This window comes from Eptatretus burgeri, chromosome 2 (genome assembly GCF_056783735.1).
Source record: "Eptatretus burgeri isolate ZD-2024b chromosome 2, Ebu_testis_v1, whole genome shotgun sequence".
NCBI classification, from domain to species: domain Eukaryota; kingdom Metazoa; phylum Chordata; class Myxini; order Myxiniformes; family Myxinidae; genus Eptatretus; species Eptatretus burgeri.
The window spans coordinates 142,387,614-142,408,094 of NC_140962.1; the positions used below are offsets into that span (position 1 = coordinate 142,387,614).

Below are 20,481 nucleotides of genomic sequence, written 5' to 3' on the forward strand. Positions count from 1 at the left end.
GGCAAACGAATCGCTCCAACCCCAGCACATCCATTTCATCGCCACACAACGACTGAAGAACCTTGACGTATCCTTTTTGCATGATTTCAAACGGTTTCTGTTTTCCTTTTCGGTAGAAAGCAGATGTGTAGTCGTATCCTGTCCTGGCGTGAAAACCAACGACAGCCTCTGTTGTACCTGCTTCCATATCCTCCAGTACGTGAGCAATTTCAGACATGTTTTTGTAACTGCGATCGTTTCCGCTTCCGTATTCGAGTATTATGCGTTGGGGATGTCTTGCAGCGACTGGCAACAGTATCACCATAACGTCCGTGTCCGAGGAACGTACGGTCATGTCACCTGACATGGAATATTGTTGTGGTGCCGGGTTTGGTGGCGAGGAGCGACCACAAGGTGGAGCAGTGGGGTCGTCTCCACCGAGTACCCGGAATTGCAGGTTGTAACCTTCGGACGACTCCGAAGGGGGTCACTTAAGGAACGTGCTCGCCAATTCTCTGACGGCGTGGGGTAGGGTTAATAGCCAAATTTCAATATACCTAAGTACCCACGCTGTCAAATAACTGGGGAAGTCACACCCTCAACGGACTGTCGAACTAGGTCGCTGTAGCGACCTCGGTCTGGTGTAACCGAGCAGAATAACAACTTACAGCCCACTCGGCTTACTGGTTCTCAAGCACGAACCATGCTGGTTCAATAATAGAAAGCACAACGAGCTAGTACATTGAACAATTGGGGTGTTTATTTATGATGGGGCAGGGGAGCACAAAAAGAGCAGTTAAACTGACCACCAAGAAGGAATGCAAGTAATGTACAAGGCACTTAAACAATTGCAACTTATAGACTGGGCCCACAGACACACGCACAGACCCAAAATAAATGGTGGCCGCGGCCTTTATTTGTCCCTTCATCTTGCGAGGGAAGGTGAGCTGAGGGCAAGAGTCTGCACTTGCACCTGTCCGCCTCGTGCGGTCTGGTCGAGCTTGTCTGGTGGCGGGACTCGAACCCACCACCTCAACGCAGCACCAAGCACCAGGGACGAGGGATAGAGCGACGGACGCCAGCCAGCATAAAGGCGGACGAGGCGAGAGACGACGAGGTGACCGGCGATCAAGGCCGAAAAAGCTTCCACGGAGCAGACGACACCAGGTGAGGCAGACCCAGCCAGCCAGACAGAACGCGCCAATCACTATCCTCTCCTGAGGTGGGAGTGATTTCTTCCCTGGCCACTCTCTTCCTGATTGGACGGTTGCGTCGCGCGATTCGCTGGCCATCCCTCATTGGACAGGCCCACAGTAGGCGGGGCAACTCCCACCTTTCTGGGTGGAGTCCCGATCTGAGGAAATGAGCCTCCTGATTGGACAAAGGGCGCGCCCTTGCCTCGTGGGCGGAGTCGGCTCTGGAGCGAGGGTCCCACCCACGTCCGCAGTAAGAAACACGTGCGCGATGGCGTCGGTGGAGCAAGGTGACGGTGTGGCTGTTGTAAAAAAAAAAACACTGACTAAAAAATAAACCCACATCGCATACATGAAATTCCCATTAGACATAAGGGACGGGACCCTAACTATAAACATACTTATCGAAATAACTGAACTGTGGGGGCTGCTGACTGTCTGTCTGTGTGCAAAAGGCTTCCAAATCCGTAACAATATTTCCTCATCCGGTGAATGCTCTAGCTCTTCCACAAGCCCAGACTTTGTATCATTAAAAATATACAGGGTGAGTCAAAAGTAGCACCCGATTTCTGTTTTTTCGGCTGTGGGATTCTTTCTGGGAAGTCATGTTGTTAATAATTGTCTTGCAGATTATTAATTTTCGTAATTTATTTATTAACCTCGGCCATCGAAGATGGAAGGAGGTTACTGTTTTCCCCCGTCTGTTACTTACGAAATCTAAACATTTCGTAAGTATATTGATGACTTCCGTCATCTGTTTGTTTGTTTGTGTGTGTGTTTTTGTTTGTAGGCACGATAACTTGAGAACGGAAGAAGCTACCAATGTCAAATTACACCACCTGATTCAGGAGGGTGATGGCTAGTGTTGATGAGATTTTGGTCAAAATCGGTCAAAGGTCAAGGTCACAGTGAGGTCAAACATTCGATTTTTGATGGTTTGGTACAGAATCATCGTAGAAACTTCTGGTTTGCATCGCTACCTTCTCTAAAGACAGCTTTTATTAGACAAGGTCAGAGGTCAAGTTGACGATTTCGTAAGTACCAGTCTATGACTGCTTGTTTGTTTGTTTGTGTGTGTGTTTGTTTGTCGGCACGATAACTCGAGAACGGAAGAAGCTACCAATGTCAAATTACACCATGTGATTCAGGAGGGTGATGGCTAGCGCTAATTAGATTTTGGTCAAAATCGGTCAAAGGTCAAGGTCCCAGTAAGGTCAAACATAATTCCGTAAATTAATGTGGAGAAATGGAGTATTTTTGCTTCGATCGACGTTACGAGTTAGTTTTAACTTCGATTTTAATTTTGTCTTCGGTTTTTGCAATCGCTTAGGACGCTTAAAACTCGGTTGTCGAAATTCTGGTTAAAAAAAAATAAAAAAATAAAAAAAAAAAATCGGATGTTTTAAGATTGTATAAAAAAAATATTTCACTCGCCGCGTCACGTGGTGCAGCGCGCTCGAGCAGAGGCGCGTTGAGTCATGTAATGGTTTTCCGTGTGCGCGCTGACGGTGTTTAAAAGTCATTTTTTTATCCCAATAAAGGTTACCGTCGCATGCCTGACTCGCTAAGCCGTCGGATTAAGTAAAGATTGTTGGTGGATGGATGAATATTACGGTTTTGTGACTTTGATAAAATAATATTGCATAATTGCGTGGAGAAATGGAGATTTTTACTTCAGTCGACGTTACGATTTTTGATGGTTTGGTACAGAATCATCGTATAAACTTCTGGTCTGCTTCGCTACCTTCTTTTGAGACAGCTTTTATTATACAAGGTTAGAGGTCAAGTTGATGATTTCGCAAGTACCAGTCTATGACTGCTTGTTTGTTTGTTAACAGTATTACGGAAAAACTCCTGGACGGATTTCGACGAAACTTGGTGGGGGCATTAGGTATGGTCCAAGGATCATGCCATTAGATTTTGGACTTGGTCCAAAGACCAATATGGCCGCTATGGCGGCCATTTTGAAAAAAATATTTGAATTTTTGTTTTTGCATTTCTCCACGTTTTAAGTGATTTCCAACCAAAAATAAATAAATTTGTTAGAGAAAAAAAAAATTGCAACTTTTTTTCAAAAAAAATTTCGATTTTATTTGAAAAATATTTGAATATTTTTTTTTTTTTGCATTTCTACATGTTTTAAGTGATTTCCAACCCACCCCAAAAAATTTGTTAGAGAAAGAAAAAACAATTTTGCACCTTTTTTTCAAAAAATTGATTTTTTTTGGGGCATTTCTACATGCGCGTCGACCTAGTTTAGTTTATTCAATCATGGTTCAGTAGAGTCTGATCCGTTTTGACCTACAATGAATAGGATATCAGGTTCACTTAAGTGATCCAGCAGTATTGGCGGCGGAGGTTTTGCACTCTACCGAGTGCTCCCCCTCTAGTTTTTGATTTTGTTTTGCAGGTTAACGCTGCGAGTTTGGAAAGTTACTGAATTTGCACCAAATTGAACCATGAATTACCTCTCAATGAATCAACGCATTGCGACCGTGAAACATTAGTACAAATGTAATGTACAACAAACGATGGCGGCACGCCGTTTGGCACAGGAATTCGATATTAACCCACCTCAGGGAAGAAACATACTGTTGCGAATTCGCGCCCGCCGGCGTGCGATCGGCCACTCGACTCGAATGGCGGCTGCCTCGCCCACCGGAACGGACAATTCCGTCGTGACCCTCTCGGAACAACGCCGGGAGCCAGTCACGGGTGGGGGTTTAACCCCACCACGACCGTGCCAATTGCCCACCCGCGCAGGATAGGGTTGCTCGCCAAATTAGATTTACCTTAGTACCTGTGCGGATGGTCGACCGGGCGATCGTACCTCGCCGCAGGCCGACTCCGGACACGAACCGCTTAAGCGGTCCGTTCCGTGCTATCGGGATAACAGAGCGGTGTTATCGTCAGCCTCGACGGTTCCGAGTTATTATCGGGCGTATTAAGCCCACTACGAACCCTTTACGTGAAGCAGGATGGAGAGTCAATAAAGAAAAGATGAAGCGAAACGGGAAAACAGTTCACACAATGCACATTTATTACACGACACACGGAGAGCACACATATACAGCCAAACAGTCAAAATGCACCTATATCAGGAAAACAAAAGAAACGACGCAGAGTTACAACCGAATACACGTACACACGGCAACACTTACACAGTTCTACTTTACAAGACACGGCGGCACAAGATCCATACAAAAACCCCGAAAAGAAATGGTGACTTCCCTTTGGGCCGTCGAGTCCCTCTCCTACGTCCGTCGACGTGGTCGCGCCTGGCCGCGACTCCGTGCCCCGGCGTGGTAGGCGCGTCCTCTCCGGCGTGCCTCGCACCGGCACGTGTTGGCCGCTCGATGCCACGGACGGAGTTTCCGGCGCTATCCCAGCGCGGATAGAAGGGGGGGGGACCGTTGTTGCTCGAGGTCGCGGTGTGGGGAATGGAAGACGCTCCGTCCCGCCAGCGGGGTCTCGGGACCGCCTCCCAAAAGACCAGGCCAGCGGCACCACGAAGAGAAGAGGACGAGCGAGCCGGAAGACAGGAAGAGGACCAAGAGAGCCAGAGCACCAACCAAAAGCGCTCCGCCCGTGTCTGACTTTAATAGCCTGGGGCTCCGCCCTTTTCTCCGCCCCGCCTCCCTTCGAGCTTCTTGGAGAAGCTTCTCGAAGGGGGCGTGCCCTCATGCTTTTCCTCCACCCCGCTCCATCCGGGGGCCGAGGGAGTCAGTTTTTTGGCTTGGAGACAATTATTCCCCCAAAAAGAGGCCCCCACCTTTTCTCACCTTTGACCTGCATCGCTCTTCCGCCACTCCAAAGCGCGGGGAAGTCAGACGGGAAAAATAGGTGGGAAAATCCACGCGCCATCGTTGTGCCTTCTTCTTTCCCTCCTTGCGTTCGACGGTTTCCAACGCGGAAACCGTCGTAGTGTGCACCGTGGAGAATGGCGTTCGTCAGCGGGGGTCGTGGCGAAGATGGTGGTGGTTGTTGTGAGGGTGGCGGTTGAGACGTGGTTGGTTCAAAATAAAGATAGAACAGAAAAAACGGCTATCTCAAAGCGTCGCAGCCCGAATGAATCACATAAATTCCCTCTAAACAACGGGTTTGGGGCTAACTACACATGTACTTACAGTTATCTCACCTACGGACCCTGAATGGTGGTTTGCGAATTTCCACAGCTGTAACAATACGATTGATTGTCGAGAAATTTGAAGCAACAGGGTCGGTAGCCACTGCAAAGAAGTCCAGTCGTCTGAAAACGGCAACAAATGTAGCTAAGGCTGAAGAAGCCATCAGAAGACTGGAACAAAGTCTGCAAAAGTCAACTCGCCATTTATCTGCAGAGTTGGAAGTGAGCCAATCAATTGTTATCCGTATCCTTCACCAGAAAAAATGGAAACCTTACATTCCACGCTTACTGCATGCCCTTCATGATGGAGATGACGACCGCAGTCTTCAATTTTGCAAAGAGTTCTTCGCTAAACTTCACAAAGAGGACACAATGATAGACAACATCTTATGGTCAGATGAGGCATGTTTTAAGCTTAACGGCACAATTAACAGACACAATTGTATCTACTGGGCTGCGAATAACCCAAGAGTGACAGTTGAGAAGGAGGTAAATTTACCTGGAGTGACAGATTGGGCAGCCATATCTCCATGAGGGATAATTAGACCCTGTTTCTTTGAGGGATCTGTCACTGCAGAAATTTACCTGGATATGCTGAAAACCTTCTTTTGGCCAAGGGTACAAGATCAGATTTCCTTCTTTGGGGCTCATGAAAGACCTTCTTTATCGTGAAAAGCCTCGTACCATTCAGGAATTGAAGGCTCAAATCACTGCAAAGTTTGAGGAAATTGATATCGAACTCTGCAGACGTGTGTACCGCTCTGTGCTTGCTCGGCTGCAATTGTGCATCGATCACGAGAGAGAGCACTTTGAAAATTGCAAGTAAAACAGCTTGGTACAGTTCTGTAATAACTTTTTCTTGAATAAATGGTTAGATAAACATGTCATTCATTTATTTCTACCTTCTTGTACACTGTAATACAAATGGCAAACAAACAATCAACTGACAGAAATCGGGAACTACTTCTGACTCACCCTGTATATATATGACAACCACCACTTAGAACGACGAGCAATGTTATTCAGGTACCGACGCCATTCCAATGACAACGACATCCCTCCCATGCTGCCTATTCCGATGGGGATGCCATCAACTTGCATCATATTTATCAAACTATATTTCTCATGGCTACTCAATCACATGAACTGCCACTTACAACTGAAAGCAGTCATTTCTGTGTTTTACCTTAAATCCAACATGGCTGCCAGACCTTGCGACCGATGGTGATAACTTTTCAAACTATATTCCATATGTCGAGTCGATCATAAATGGATGAGGTTTCAGATCGATCTGGTAAGCCATTTTGGAGAAGGGGAGTGGGGCGCTGAGCATGCAGGAGTGTGGACAGGACCGGGGTGGGGAGGAAGGAGCGGACGGGCCGGGGGTGGGGGGGAAAGAGCGGACGGGCCGGGGGTGGGGGGGAAGCAGGAGCGGACGGGCCGGGGGTGGGGGGGAAGGAGGCGCGGACGGGCCGGGGGTGGGGGGGGGGAAGGAGGAGCGGACGGGCCGGGGGTGGGGGGAAGGAGGAGCGGACGGGCCGGGGGTGGGGGGAAGGAGGAGCGGACGGGCCGGGGGCGGGGGGAGGAGGAGCGGACGGGCCGGGGGTGGTGGGGGAAGGAGGAGCGGACGGGCCGGGGTGGTGGGGGGAAGGAGGAGCGGACGGGCCGGGGGTGGGGGAAGGAGGAGCGGACGGGCCGGGGGTGGGGGAAGGAGCGGACGGGCCGGGGGTGGGGGGAGGAGGAGCGGACGGGCCGGGGGCGGGGGAAGGAGGAGCGGACGGGCCGGGGGTGGGGGGAAGGAGGAGCGGACGGGCCGGGGGCGGGGGGAAGGAGGAGCGGACGGGCCGGGGCGGGGGGAAGGAGGAGCGGACGGGCCGGGGGCGGGGGGAAGGAGGAGCGGACGGGCCGGGGCGGGGAAGGAGGAGCGGACGGGCCGGGGGTGGGGGTGAAGGAGGAGCGGACGGGCCGGGGGTGGGGGTGGGGGGGAGGAGGAGCGGACGGGCCGGTGGTGGGGGTGGGGGGGGGAGGAGGAGCGGACGGGCCGGGGGAATGACATTGATGGCAGAAAAAAAAGATAAACTACTTCAAATAAAGCAAGAGGAGAGAGATTTTTTTTTCTTTAACGGACACAAGTATTAACCCCACGTCCTTGTGGGACTGGGTGGAGTTTTTTGTCGAAGTCCTTCACAAACTGGCTGGTCAAGCCTCACGCTCGACCAAGTAGTTACACGACGAATAAATTCAAAATACACATCGTGAATACCTCGGAGCTATTATCTGCAGAGGTGAAGCTTTGTCAAATAAATTAAGAAATCTGGACAGCGGAACACAAAATGGCGGAAATAAATAAAAGGTTTAATCCTGATTAACATAAACAAGGGCCTCACCTTAAGCTCTGGAAAGCACAAAAAAAAAATCTTCACAAAACGAAAAGATTCTCACAGTTTTAAAATCGGGCGGGAACCACGAGCTGATGAACTCAAATTTTCCGTTGTGAGAAGGAAATGAGGAGGAAGGGCGGAAGGAACGAAGGAGACGTCATAAACATCTGTCGAGGCTCCGAAATAAATAAATAATGAACGATTAATTGAATGAGTCATATATATTTCGAATAAAACTTAGCGATGTTCATCTTTCTTTAAATTTTATATCAATAAACATTGTAGTATTGAAAGTCGATTTTAATTTTTAAAATATGTGAATCCTAATATCTGTACGGTATAAAATAAACACTATAAAATATGTACCGTGTGAAACCCATCCATGAAAATGATCAATATTGATGATGATTATAGTTATACATTATTATTTACAATGTAAAATCTATAATAGTTAAAAAAAAATGAAACGTTCCCGTAAATCGAGTAAAAAAAAAAATGACGACTCTTCATCACCTTATATCACCTCAGGGTTGAACGAACGAACGAACGAACGAACGAACGAACGAACGAACGAACGAACGAACGAACGAACGAACGAACGAACGAACGAACGAACGAACGAACGAACGAACGAACGAACGAATTCCTCATAATGGCGCAGAAGCGATGGAAGCTTCTTCTTCTTCAACTTCTTCTTGCATATGGAAGCTTGTTGGAGCACGGCTGTCCCGCTGATGCTGTACCCCTCCACCAGTACACTGTTACTCATTTCACCGACCTCAGAAGAACGACAGGCAAAGTCAACCCCACCTGGTGTTAGTTCAGCAGCCAACAAGGCTAAAACTCAGGACCCTAAAATCACAAGCCAGTCGCCCGAGTCGTTAACACCAGGCTAGTGATAGTTACTATTGTTTCCGGAGACTGTGCTTGAATATGTTTGACGAAAGAGAGTAAATGCTGATCTGACTGACACGTACAAACAAGGTGTGATTTGTAGTATAAAATTTCTGGTGGGAGGGATAAAACTGACAGACATCATGGGTTTTTTGTGTTTTTTTGGTTATTTCTGACTTTTACAACTTACAAGCTCGACATGAAAGCCACACAAAGCTGAAATCCTTGCATCTGAAATAACAATCACAATATATATTCAATATCGTCCAGCATGAGGTTTAACTTCACGAGGTATCCTTTCCGTGCAGCACGTTTTCCAATATTTCAGGAGTCACACAGCAAGTCAAGATTTCATATATATTGCGATGGTTGTGGAACCGGACTCGCGGGGAGATCATCCATGAACACATAAGATCTCACAGAATTAGTTATTTCATTAGTTTGTGTAGTTAGATTGATTCTTTTCCCATTGTCTAATCTAAGGGATGAGGGACAATGCGTTGTGTGGGTTTAGCTAAACATTCCCCTTCAACTAATTCTCCAACTCTTAATCTTCTCTCGATCCTTCTTCCAATCACTCTATCCATCTTCCAAATCCATCAATTCATCGACCCATAGTCGGTTTAAATTACCTGCCAATTTTGCTCCCGAACTCTGTTCACCGCGCCACCTCGTACGTATTTACCTTTTCACACCCCATACCGGTTACAGAATCTTTTATTATTTACAACAAGCAAAAGCATCTGTGTGCAGTGACGGGAAATGTGAATAGGGATTTCAAATCCCATCACGCCCAACATCCTTCCTTCCCAATTCCTGAAAACACGTTTTCACTTTGTCATTATGGGGTATTTTGTGTGGATCGGTGACAAAAGAAAGTTACATTTGATCCATTTTAAATTCAGGTTATAACACAACAAAATGTGAAAAAGTCAAGGGGGTGTGAATACTTTCTGAAGGTACTAATCTGAAGTGCTAAGCGAATAAGACTGCTGCTCTGTTGTGTTTTTTATTACTCTGTAAATAGGTTCCTCATGATTATTACTTGTTGTCACTGTGAATGGATGCTTGCTGTGTGTGAAAAAGCTGTTAGTTAATTGGTTTTCCTTAATTGGTTCGACATAGTGTATCCAAATAGATAGAAAGGATGTTTTACCCCACAAATTTGCTCCAACTGATAGCCAACGTTCACTCACGATTCGCTCGGCCGGACGTTTTAAATAGACGGGTGAACGTTGAGGGCGCTGGTCCCCAATTGGGACTACCAAACCAACGGAAATCTAACGCAGTAGTTAAGGAGCGAGAACGCTGCTTGATTTGGTAATTTCAATTGGCGTCTGCGGTTGCCGAGCAACCTACCAGACCATGGATTTATCAGTGACTGGTGACCTCAGGTTCGGAGGTCAAGGAGAATGTCCAAGGAGTCCCCTTGTGGTAACCACTGAACCACGGTTCCGTAACAATATATAGGCATCCGTCAGTCTCGAGAGACTATGGATTTGTCCTCCGATTGGGAAGGACAATTGGAAGAGCAGTGCCTGCTGTGACTATACAGGCCCACTCAGGAATAGCAGTCTCTGTTACATCGGCTGCATTTGTAGATGGTCTCAGCTGGGTTCACCTGATTACTGCACTTCCTCCGGTCTCTTTTATCCTCTGCAACTTGCTGTAGGTTTACCTGACCTCTTCTGAAGCCTTGGTTCAGTTCCTGCTTCCACTGGTTCCGGTCATTGGCGAGCGTTTCCCACCCTTCAGCATCAATGTCCAGAGCTTTCATGTGTTGTGTTTGTAAATGCCCTTGAACCGGAGATCAGGATGTCCAGCAGCCATCTTGCCAGAGGCCAGTTCTCCAAACAATATAATCTTTGGGGATATGCACAACTTCCATTCTGTGGACATACCCGAACCAGCGAAGTTGGCACTGTCTGAGCAGCGTGAACATGCTTGCAGTGTGGGCACATATTAGGACTTCGGACTTCGGTGTGAGGGACTCAATCTCTCCATGATATTCCGAGTATGCATCTCAGGCTATGCATGTGGAAGGAGTGGTCTTTTTTTCTTCACCTGAGTAGAGTGTCCAAGACTCGCTGCCGGAAAAGAGCATGCTGAGAAAGCAGGCCAAGTAGACGGCCACTTTGGTGTGTATGACCAATTTGTTGTTACTCCGTGCCCTCTTTGCAAGCATGGCCAGAATCATAGAGGCTCGTCTGATGCGTCTGTTAGCTTCCAGCGAGAGATTGTCGGTGATGTTAGAACCCAGGTAGACAAACCGGTGAGCAACCCCCAGCTTGTAGTTGTTGATGGTGATGGCAGGGAGTTCTTCAACATCTTGACCCATCATTTTGGTCTTTTTCAGGCTGATTGTCAGATTGAAGTCCTGGCATGCCTGTGAGAAGCAATCCATGAGACTTTGCAGCTGTTCCTCTGTATGGGTATTCACTGCAGTAGCATTGGCAAACAGCATGTCTCTGATGAGTGCCATACGCACTTTAGTTTTTACCTTCAGGTGAGAGATGTTGAACAGCTTTCCATCGGACAAAGTGTGCAGGTAAATCCCTTCAGTTGATGATCCAAAGGCATGTTCCAGCATGAGTGCAAAGAAGATCCTAAATAAAGTGGGAGTGAGAACACACCATTGTTTGACACTACCATGGATGTCACAGACCTCAGATGATGAACCATCACGCTGTACCATTCCTTTCATGTCTGCGTGCAATGACTGCACCATGCTGAGAAGGCCATCTCTGCTCACAAGGTCAAATGCCTTGGTGAGGTTAATAAAGGTAATGTAGAATGGCTTATTCTGTTCTCTACATTTCTCTTGCAGCTACCTCAATGAGAATATAATGTCGATTGTGGACCTTTCTGCTCGAAAGCCGCACTGTGACTCTGGGTACACCCTGTAAGCAAGTTTCTGTCATTTACACCGTGTAAGCAAGTTTCTGTCGCCTGTTCAAGACAACGTGTGTGAAGAGCTTTCCAACAATACTCAACAAAGATATTCCACGGTAGTTGATGCAGTCACTTGTGTCACCTTTGTTCTTGTCACAGAGGGATTATGTTAGCGTCTCTCATGTCCTGTGGTGTGATTCCTTCTTCACAGCACTGACAGAGAAGCTCATGCAGGTGCATTAGTAAGGAGCTCTTCTCACATTTGATCACCTCTGGTGGACTTTGTCCAGTCTGAGTGGTGTCCAATAAGCTGTTAAGCTTGAGTGCGGCAAAATAGTCAAATATTCAAAAAGAAGCAAGAAATGACATATCACCAGTAGGCCAATTTGGCATCATGTCCACGAAGTATAAATACGATTCACTCATTGACACAGGTGTTAGAAATGTCCAGTGCTCGTGGGACTAAGCTGCTTCCCAAAAGGAGTTCAATGATAGATGTCTTGCGGTAGAACAGAGCGAAAACCCACTGAAGATATTGAGCCATGATGCGGCACGTGTTCGAAGCTCCATGAGTCACGAGAGGAAATATGTCGCTAACGATAGGGCTGCGAGTGTGGTTTAACTCCATTGAACTTCAGCAAATCCCGTTAACTCCAGCGAACTTCCGTTTAACTCCAGTTAAACTCAAGTCCGTGAATCATTTCTATGACGGTGTAAAAATGGCAAGCTGCCAGGCAAAGAGGCGTCATCACCTTTCCATTACAAGCCTTCTTCCCTTTCCTCCTCCAGGAGGAGGTCCAAGAGCCTGGTAGGAGTGTCAGGCCAAATTATTGGTCAGAAGCCAGATTTAAAAACATGTCTACACTACTGCTATTGGTTGGACAAGTAAATGGAACATAGTTCATGATGTAAAAGTACGAACAAATTGGCACTGATGAAAAGTGCACGACACCATTGAGTAAAGCTTGGAGTAGTGTTCTACCCATCTCTCCATCTGCTTACCTCTGTAATGGATGATCACACGTGGCAGAATTCAGAGGGGCTGTCTTGTTTTGTTTTGGTCCTGGGGAATGCCTCCGATGTTTACTGTGTCGGCTGACAGACTTGATGATTTGTCAGAGCTGAAGCCAGTAGTCATGAGCACAGCATCTTGCTGTTCTCTGGACCTTGCTTCTGGCTGTTCTAAGTTCCTGAAATGTCTTCTGACTGGGAGAACGCTTACAGAGTGTTTTCAGAGCTATCCTATAATGTCGTGCAAGCCACCATGTTGGTTGTACTTACACGGTAAGTGACCCGTATTTTGCGGGTTTGACCCGTTTTCTTTCTTTAAACCCATGGACCCACTTTAGTCTTGTTAAAACCCACATTGGATGGAAAGTATGAACAATTTCAAAAACGAAATGTTTAGCTTCCATTCAGGGCCGGATTTAGACATGTGGTGGCCCCTGGGCAGCCTTCAGTAGTGGAGGCCGACCCTACCTTAGGATACTAAAAAGGTGACAAGACATATTTACAGTCATCCATAAAGTATATTTTTCAAGAACAAAGAATCTGAACTTCTATATAAAATAGAGAATGAGATAAGATGAATATCTTATATCTGTTATAGATGAATATCTTATATCTGTTCCACTAACTAACTACCAACGAACTACCATTCAGGCACTCACAAATACATTTTTCCTTACAATTTTTTTTTCATGAAATATGTGGAGGCCCCCTGGTTGTGGAGGCCCCTGGGCAACTGCCCAGTTTGCCCATGCCTAAATCCGGCCCTGCTTCCCTTCCACTCGCATGGATTCACACACAGTGTGATCTGTAGTGATCTCTATCTGATATGCAAGGTACCACTCTAGTCTGACTCTATTGGCTGGGTGACGTCATGAGCTTCACCCAACCCACCAATTTCTTCAATCCTCATCTGTACGCATTATCATTTCGTCTCATCCACTATTTGTCATCACCCCAAATCAATGGGTAGGCCTATTTGCTTTCCAATTCCCTCTTCGACTTCTTACTGTGATAGTTATCTGTATTTTTGAGTATTTTGAATGGTCGGATTCGATTTGGATCGTTTTCATTCGTATACAGGGTGTCCACAAATTACCGTTCCAAATTCAAACCGTAATTAAAAAAAATGAATGAAATGAGATGGAATGATGCGGTTTGATGCTTGTGAATGAACGAACATTTCTCAAAGTTTTATTGTCAAGATTTACCAAAATCATCATTTGGCATTCATCACCATTTATCATCACTTGGTCTCTATAAACTAGGAAACACTGCTCTTTATCGTGGGGAAGCTACTTGCAGTAAATGTGATGTTATGCGTCACAGGCAACAACTGGAAACAAAAAAAGTAAATAAACTTTGAGAAATTGTTGTGTTCTTTCTTAGGTGTTATATTCTTTACAAATATAAGCCTGGTGTTGGTGCAGTGGTTAGGGCAGCGGCTTGGGATCCAAAAGGTCCTGAGTTCAAGCCCCGTTGGGCCACTGAATTAATACACCAGGGGGTTGACTCAGCCTGTCATCCTTCCGAGGTTGGCGAAATGAGTACCAGTGTACTGGGCCGGTGTATACCCCGGTTAAAATAGGTGTACCATATCCCTGTGTCGTAAGAGGCGACCAGGGTTGCGTCAGGAAGGGCATCCGGCGTAAAACATGTGCCAAATCACTATGCGGATTATACGGATGATCCGCTGTGGCGACCCCTAACGGGAGCAGCCGAAAGAAGAAGAAGAAGATATTCTTTACAAATATGTTCTTGTTGTTTGTTTGTGATGATGATGATGAATTGCCAGATGTTGAGAGAATGATGATGATGAATTGCCAGATGTTGAGAGAATGATGATAAATTGCCAGAGGTTGAGATTGAGGAAGATGATGATGATGATGAATTGCCTGATGTTGAGAGATTGAGGAAGATGATGAATTGCCAGATGTTGAGAGATTGAGGAAGATGATGAATTGCTGGATGTTGAGAGATTGAGGAAGATGATGATGATGAATTGCCGGATGTTGAGAGATTGAGGAAGATGATGAATTGCCGGATGTTGAGAGATTGAGGAAGATGATGAATTGCTGGATGTTGAGAGATTGAGGAAGATGATGAATTGCTGGATGTTGAGAGATTGAGGAAGATGATGAATTGCCGGATGTTGAGAGATTGAGGAAGATGATGAATTGCCAGATGTTGAGATTGAGGAAGATGATGAATTGCTGGATGTTGAGAGATTGAGGAAGATGATGAATTTCCGGATGTTGAGAGATTGAGGAAGATGATGAATTGCTGGATGTTGAGAGATTGAGGAAGATGATGATGATGAATTGCCGGATGTTGAGAGATTGAGGAAGATGATGAATTGCTGGATGTTGAGAGATTGAGGAAGATGATGATGATGAATTGCCGGATGTTGAGAGATTGAGGAAGATGATGAATTGCCGGATGTTGAGAGATTGAGGAAGATGATGAATTGCCGGATGTTGAGAGATTGAGGAAGATGATGAATTGCCGGATGTTGAGAGATTGAGGAAGATGATGAATTGCCGGATGTTGAGAGATTAAGGAAGATGATGAATTGCCGGATGTTGAGAGATTGAGGAAGATGATGAATTGCCGGATGTTGAGAGATTGAGGAAGATGATGAATTGCCGGATGTTGAGAGATTGAGGAAGATGATGAATTGCCGGATGTTGAGAGATTGAGGAAGATGATGAATTGCTGGATGTTGAGAGATTGAGGAAGATGATGAATTGCGGGATGTTGAGAGATTGAGGAAGATGATGAATTGCCGGATGTTGAGAGATTGAGGAAGATGATGAATTGCCGGATGTTGAGAGATTGAAGAAGATGATGAATTGCTGGATGTTGAGAGATTGAGGAAGATGATGAATTGCCGGATGTTGAGAGATTGAGGAAGATGATGAATTGCCAGATGTTGAGAGGATGATGTTGACAGGATGATGTTGAGAGGATGATGTTGAGAGGATGATGATGATGATGTTGAGAGGATGATGATGATGATGTTGAGAGGATGATGTTGATGATGCATGGGGTGGGGAAGGGGCATGTGGAACGTGAGGGAGGAGACGTCATTTTAATCGCTACGTAAATGTTACGTGCTGCAGAATAAATGGACTTGTACCCTCCAATCAATCGCATTGTTTCGTGTCTGTTGAGCGACATAACAGAAATGTTCTGTTTTTTGAGAAATGGTGTGTGTGTGTGTGTGTGTGTGTGTGTGTGTGTATGTGTGTGTGTTGTTGTCTTACTTGGAACGTTCTCATTATTGATTAATGAACATATGGAATAGCATTTTTACCACGTTTGGTTAACCCTTTGTGTGCTGCATCGTTTACAGCCTCATGGTTTCCTGTTGTTTCATTATTTTTTAAATAGGGTTGTGAATTTCAAGTGGTATTGTTGTGAGTCAGGGGTCGGTGGCGATAAACGACCACTAGGTGGAGCAGTGGAGTCGTCTCCCACCGAACACCCTGCATTTAGGTCGTGACTCTCGGATCAGTCCGAAAGGTCACGTGTCCCTTAGCGGACCGTGATCGCCAATATTTCGACGGCGTGGGGTAGGGTTAATTGCGTAATTTCAATATACCTAAGTACCCACGTCGTCTAAATACCGGGGAAAACCACACCGTCGACGGACCTCAGGCGGAATGGACCGTTTACCGATTCCGATCCGGATGTAAAACGAGCGGGGATTACCAAGATCCGTCGGTCCAAATGAACAATTTACGGCACGAACGGCCTCACTAATTCTCAATACGCACCGTGCTGGGTCAGGGAGAAAGCACAGAAAAAGAGCTGGAACATTTAACAAGAGGGTTTATTTTACAATCGGCAATAATCGGGAAGGGGGGGCGGGACACAGAGCAGAGCTATCACGAATATGCAGGCGATTTACAATGTACAAGGAAAAAGCACTGAACAATTCTACTTATCAGACTGACGACAGGCGCGCACACACACACACACACACACACACACACACACACACACACACACACACACACACACACACACACACACACACACACACACACACACACACACACACACACAACCTGAAGTCCACGGCCCACGAACGAGACCAAGCCACCACGACCGCAGATGAACCAATCGCCACTAAGACCGCAGACGCTAAGCAATCGCCACGATCATTGCTCTACTCTCTTGAGGGGTGTACTGTACTGAATTGGGAGATGCTTAGCAGGCAGACACGAAGCGGAGGAACAGTCGAGCCGGGCTGTGTTGCACGAGTGCGAGCCAGGGCGTACTGTGCCCGCGGCTCCCCTTTATTCCGTACGCGGTACACTCACGAGCCGGCCGACTCCAGTATTACTACGACGCCTCAGGCGGCGTGCACACCTCATATCCCTTGCCGACCCCCACGGCCACTCCTCCACCATCACGCCCATCATGCATCATCATCATGCCCCTCCCCGTGGGCATGACTACACCACACTCCTCCCTCCTAAAAGTATGATTATTAAATGATCAGTATTATAAGAAGCATAGACAACACGAAGAACCTCGGTATAATAATCATGCAAATAAAATGAAAACAGCGAAGTATAACAGCACATCACATCATATAATGCGTGGAAGCGAGCTACTGGAGAAGCACAGCAGCACGACTCAGCAAACCCGCCCCCAGGCAGACCTGAAACAGATAAACCTTTCGAGGCCGGACCCCCGCTGTCTGGAACCCGCGGCGCCACCGCCAGACCCAACCGACCTTGGTGGGGGCGCTGAACAGCACCCTTGGCTGGAAGCAACAAACACTCCCCAACCCTCACACACCATCATGCATCATCATCATGCCCCTCCCCGTGGGCATGACTACACCACAAGGGGGAAGGGGTTTCTTTCTTGACCACTCGCCTCTTGATTGGACGGTTCCATCGTGCGATCCGCTGGCCGTCCCTCATTGGACAGGCCCACGGTAGGCGGGGCAACTCCCACCTTTCTGGGGCGGAGTCGGATCTGAGGCGATGGAGGCTCCGCCCACGCTTTCAGCCAAAACACGTGGGCAATGGCGACCCGGTTGAGTGATGGACGGTGCCATTGTTTTTGTTGTTGTTGTTGACCGAACTAAAAAATATAAACCGAACTAAAAAATATAAACCGAACTAAAAAATAACTCGTAGCGCACACACGAAATTCCCATGAGACAGAGGGCGGGATTCTAACTATAAACACAAACTTATCGAAATAACTAAGCTACTGGGACTGCTCTCTGTTTGTGTACAAAAAGGCTTCCAGATTCGTGACATTATTTCCCCCCAAAAACACAACTCGGCCGTCAAGTTAGACGAATAACCAAAATTAAAACAAAAAAAATTGTTTCAATTACTTTTATTTCGTCTAAAATCTGCAAAGGGTAAAAAAAAAAAAACTCGCTTTCGATAAAAAAAACTCGCTTTGGATTTTTTGTCACCTTCAAATTGCCATGTTGGTTGTGTTCACTTCCCTGGCAACGATTGCATCACTATCCCTACAATCCAGCACGTTTATCTCCTTATTCTGACTTGCTGCTGTGGAAGGTTACGCTAATTCTTTGACCTTGTTTACCTTTTCCCGCTTGTTTTGCTTGCTAACCAAATATGGCGCCCGCGCACTGCATCATGGGTAGTGAACACTGGACGCCTTGCCTCAGTGATTGGGATCAGGTCACTGCAGTTAGCGTCATTGCGTCATCACGTCATCACAATTGTTCGCCGAACCTCTCACTTCTGGGAAGTTTTCGTGCGTCCCTGAAGCCGTACCGGGCGGAGAGGTGACGTTTGCCTATTCAGTGACCGGGTGAGTACATTTTCAAGCTGTTAATTAGAGATCTTATGATTATTAGATAATATGATAATGTTGAGTGTGGAGGTGGGGGGCATTTGTGATAATGGCAGGGAGATACGAGCTTGGCGGAGTGTGACACCAACAACCAACCCGACATAGTTCCTTTTTCATTGTCGATGACGAAGAGAAAGACAAACAAAAGAGGAAAACCCAGGGTTAAAAGATGAACACTTCTTACTCATGTAAACAGCAAGTCCTTGCACAATGTCGAGGCTCATGTAAACATTTTTTGTTTGGCATACAATGTCGAGGCTCATGGAGAAGCTGGAACGTAAGAATGGAGAAGGATGCTGCACAACAAAAGGAACAGCAGAACGAGAGGGGGGGGGGGGAAACACACCGACTGTTTGGACGAAGGGTGGAATCGAGGGAGACTTGGAGAAATGAGGGATGTGGGGAAGAATGATGGCCCCGACTCGTTGAATTAACACCAGGTGGGTTGACTCAGCCTGTAATCCTCCCTCGGTCGGCAAAATAAGTACCATCCATCGGGACCATACTCTGTACAGAACGTTGGTGCTGCCTAAATAGACTCCTTGGCTATTGGACACAATCCTGGATGGTCACCACTCCCGACACAAGATACCAGCAAGCTGGCACTCATTTTGCCGACCTCGGAAGGATGACAGGTAGAATTCACCCCACCTGGTATTAATTCAACGGCTGAGCGGGGTTTGAACTCGGGATCATCGGATCCCAAATGCACCAACCGAACCGTTAAGCGAACACCAGGCATAAAATAAGTACCAGCTTATTGTTAACAGAGGGCATTGCATCAGCGGCACAGCTGTGCTCCCAGAAAATGATGCAACCGGCAGCCAAAGGCCGCACGCAAAATAATCATGAAAACAAAAACCAAAAAACTTTTTGAGAGTTTTTTTTTTTTCTCTCACTTATGAAGAGACTGAAGATTGAGACACTGAACTCTCACTTCAGTCTCTCGTAAAACTTTTGAGATATCGGTCAAGGAGGTGTGATGGGATTCGACAGCAAGGAAAGGCCATACAACAATTACAACATTCACCAACCAACGTACGACCGCAGGACGCAATTGCATCACATGAGCCGTCCACCAGATTGATACATCCGTCGAGGAGGCTGGATGAGAGTATATGGATTTGATCGGATGAGGGGACAGCAGCGACGACAATCCTCTGATGGAAATGCGGCCGACCAGTATTCCATGCTGATCCCTTTTTACTTGCGTAATTGCCACCTTTGATGCATCCTGACCGAGGGACGGGGATTGCATGGCTCCTCCCAATCATGAAGTAGTGTTATGGGTGATGGATTCCAGGATGTGTGAGGGTTATTTTGGTTCACGAAAAAATATTGTCACGAAAAAATAAGTGACCACTATATCCGTTATTGTTGTGTGTGTGTGTGTGTGTCTGTCTGTCTATCCTGAGCATAGCTCTGTGGGTTTTGATCCGATCCTGACAAAATTTTGGTGGGAGGTTTATATCATGATCTAGTTGTGTTTTCCTGAAAATAGGCGTAGTGCACCCATTATGGGCGGAGCCACGCCCCAAAAACTTGTGTTTTTAGGGGGTAGCTGATTTCAATTTGCATCTTCTCCTAGGGGGTTTGTCAAATCTGACGGGTTTCGGTATTTGGTTAGCCCAATGGCACCTGCATAGCCCCACGGAGCTCGATTTTTCATTTTCGTCCCAAGGTCACAAGGTCACAAACTTAAAATTTTTTGAATTTTGACATAAAAATCATACGACCACCCAAACTTTGAGAGCTAGCATGACAATATTTTTTATGCATAATCTTGAGGTCATTCCCCACCTAAAGTCTCAAAACCATTTTGCTCGATCTCGAACACCTTGCCCTTGGCGCCCCCTTCAAGTTTGTTTTTACGCTGATTTCATCAAAGTATGGATAATCCAATGAGTGCGAAATGCCATGTAGCCTATATGAGGTTATATTGTTCCTGGAATGTTCCAGAGGAAGTTTTGCACCAAAGGTCATAATCTTTGACCTTTTAAGGTAACAATGGTCAAATTTTCAAAGTTGTGGGAATCGATCCGGGTTTTCGACCTTCTTCGACGAACTAACTCCAATAAGCTATAGCACGTATCCTGTTTCCTTATTTTAATGTCCACCACTTTATTTTGTGACCTTTAAAGGTTATGCAAAG

General features: G+C 46.4%; 1 protein-coding gene and 1 long non-coding RNA gene across 3 annotated transcripts in view; one reads left to right on the top strand and one right to left on the bottom strand.

The window, feature by feature from the left end:
* Window positions 1-7,878, bottom strand: part of LOC147033377 (uncharacterized) — a 57,142-nt gene extending 49,264 nt beyond the window's left edge. The window contains exon 1 of one of the 2 annotated variants that reach the window (XR_015051235.1): window positions 7,686-7,878. This is a non-coding gene — a long non-coding RNA (uncharacterized LOC147033377). The remainder of the gene's footprint in view (window positions 1-7,685) is intronic. The other variant, XR_015051233.1, reaches the window with a different exon arrangement.
* Window positions 7,879-18,154: 10,276 nt separating this feature from the next.
* Window positions 18,155-20,481, top strand: part of LOC147033378 (E3 ubiquitin/ISG15 ligase TRIM25-like) — a 28,711-nt gene continuing 26,384 nt past the window's right edge. Inside the window, exon 1 of the mRNA XM_085854303.1 lies at window positions 18,155-18,287. The gene's annotated coding sequence lies outside the window, so the exon portion shown is untranslated. The remainder of the gene's footprint in view (window positions 18,288-20,481) is intronic.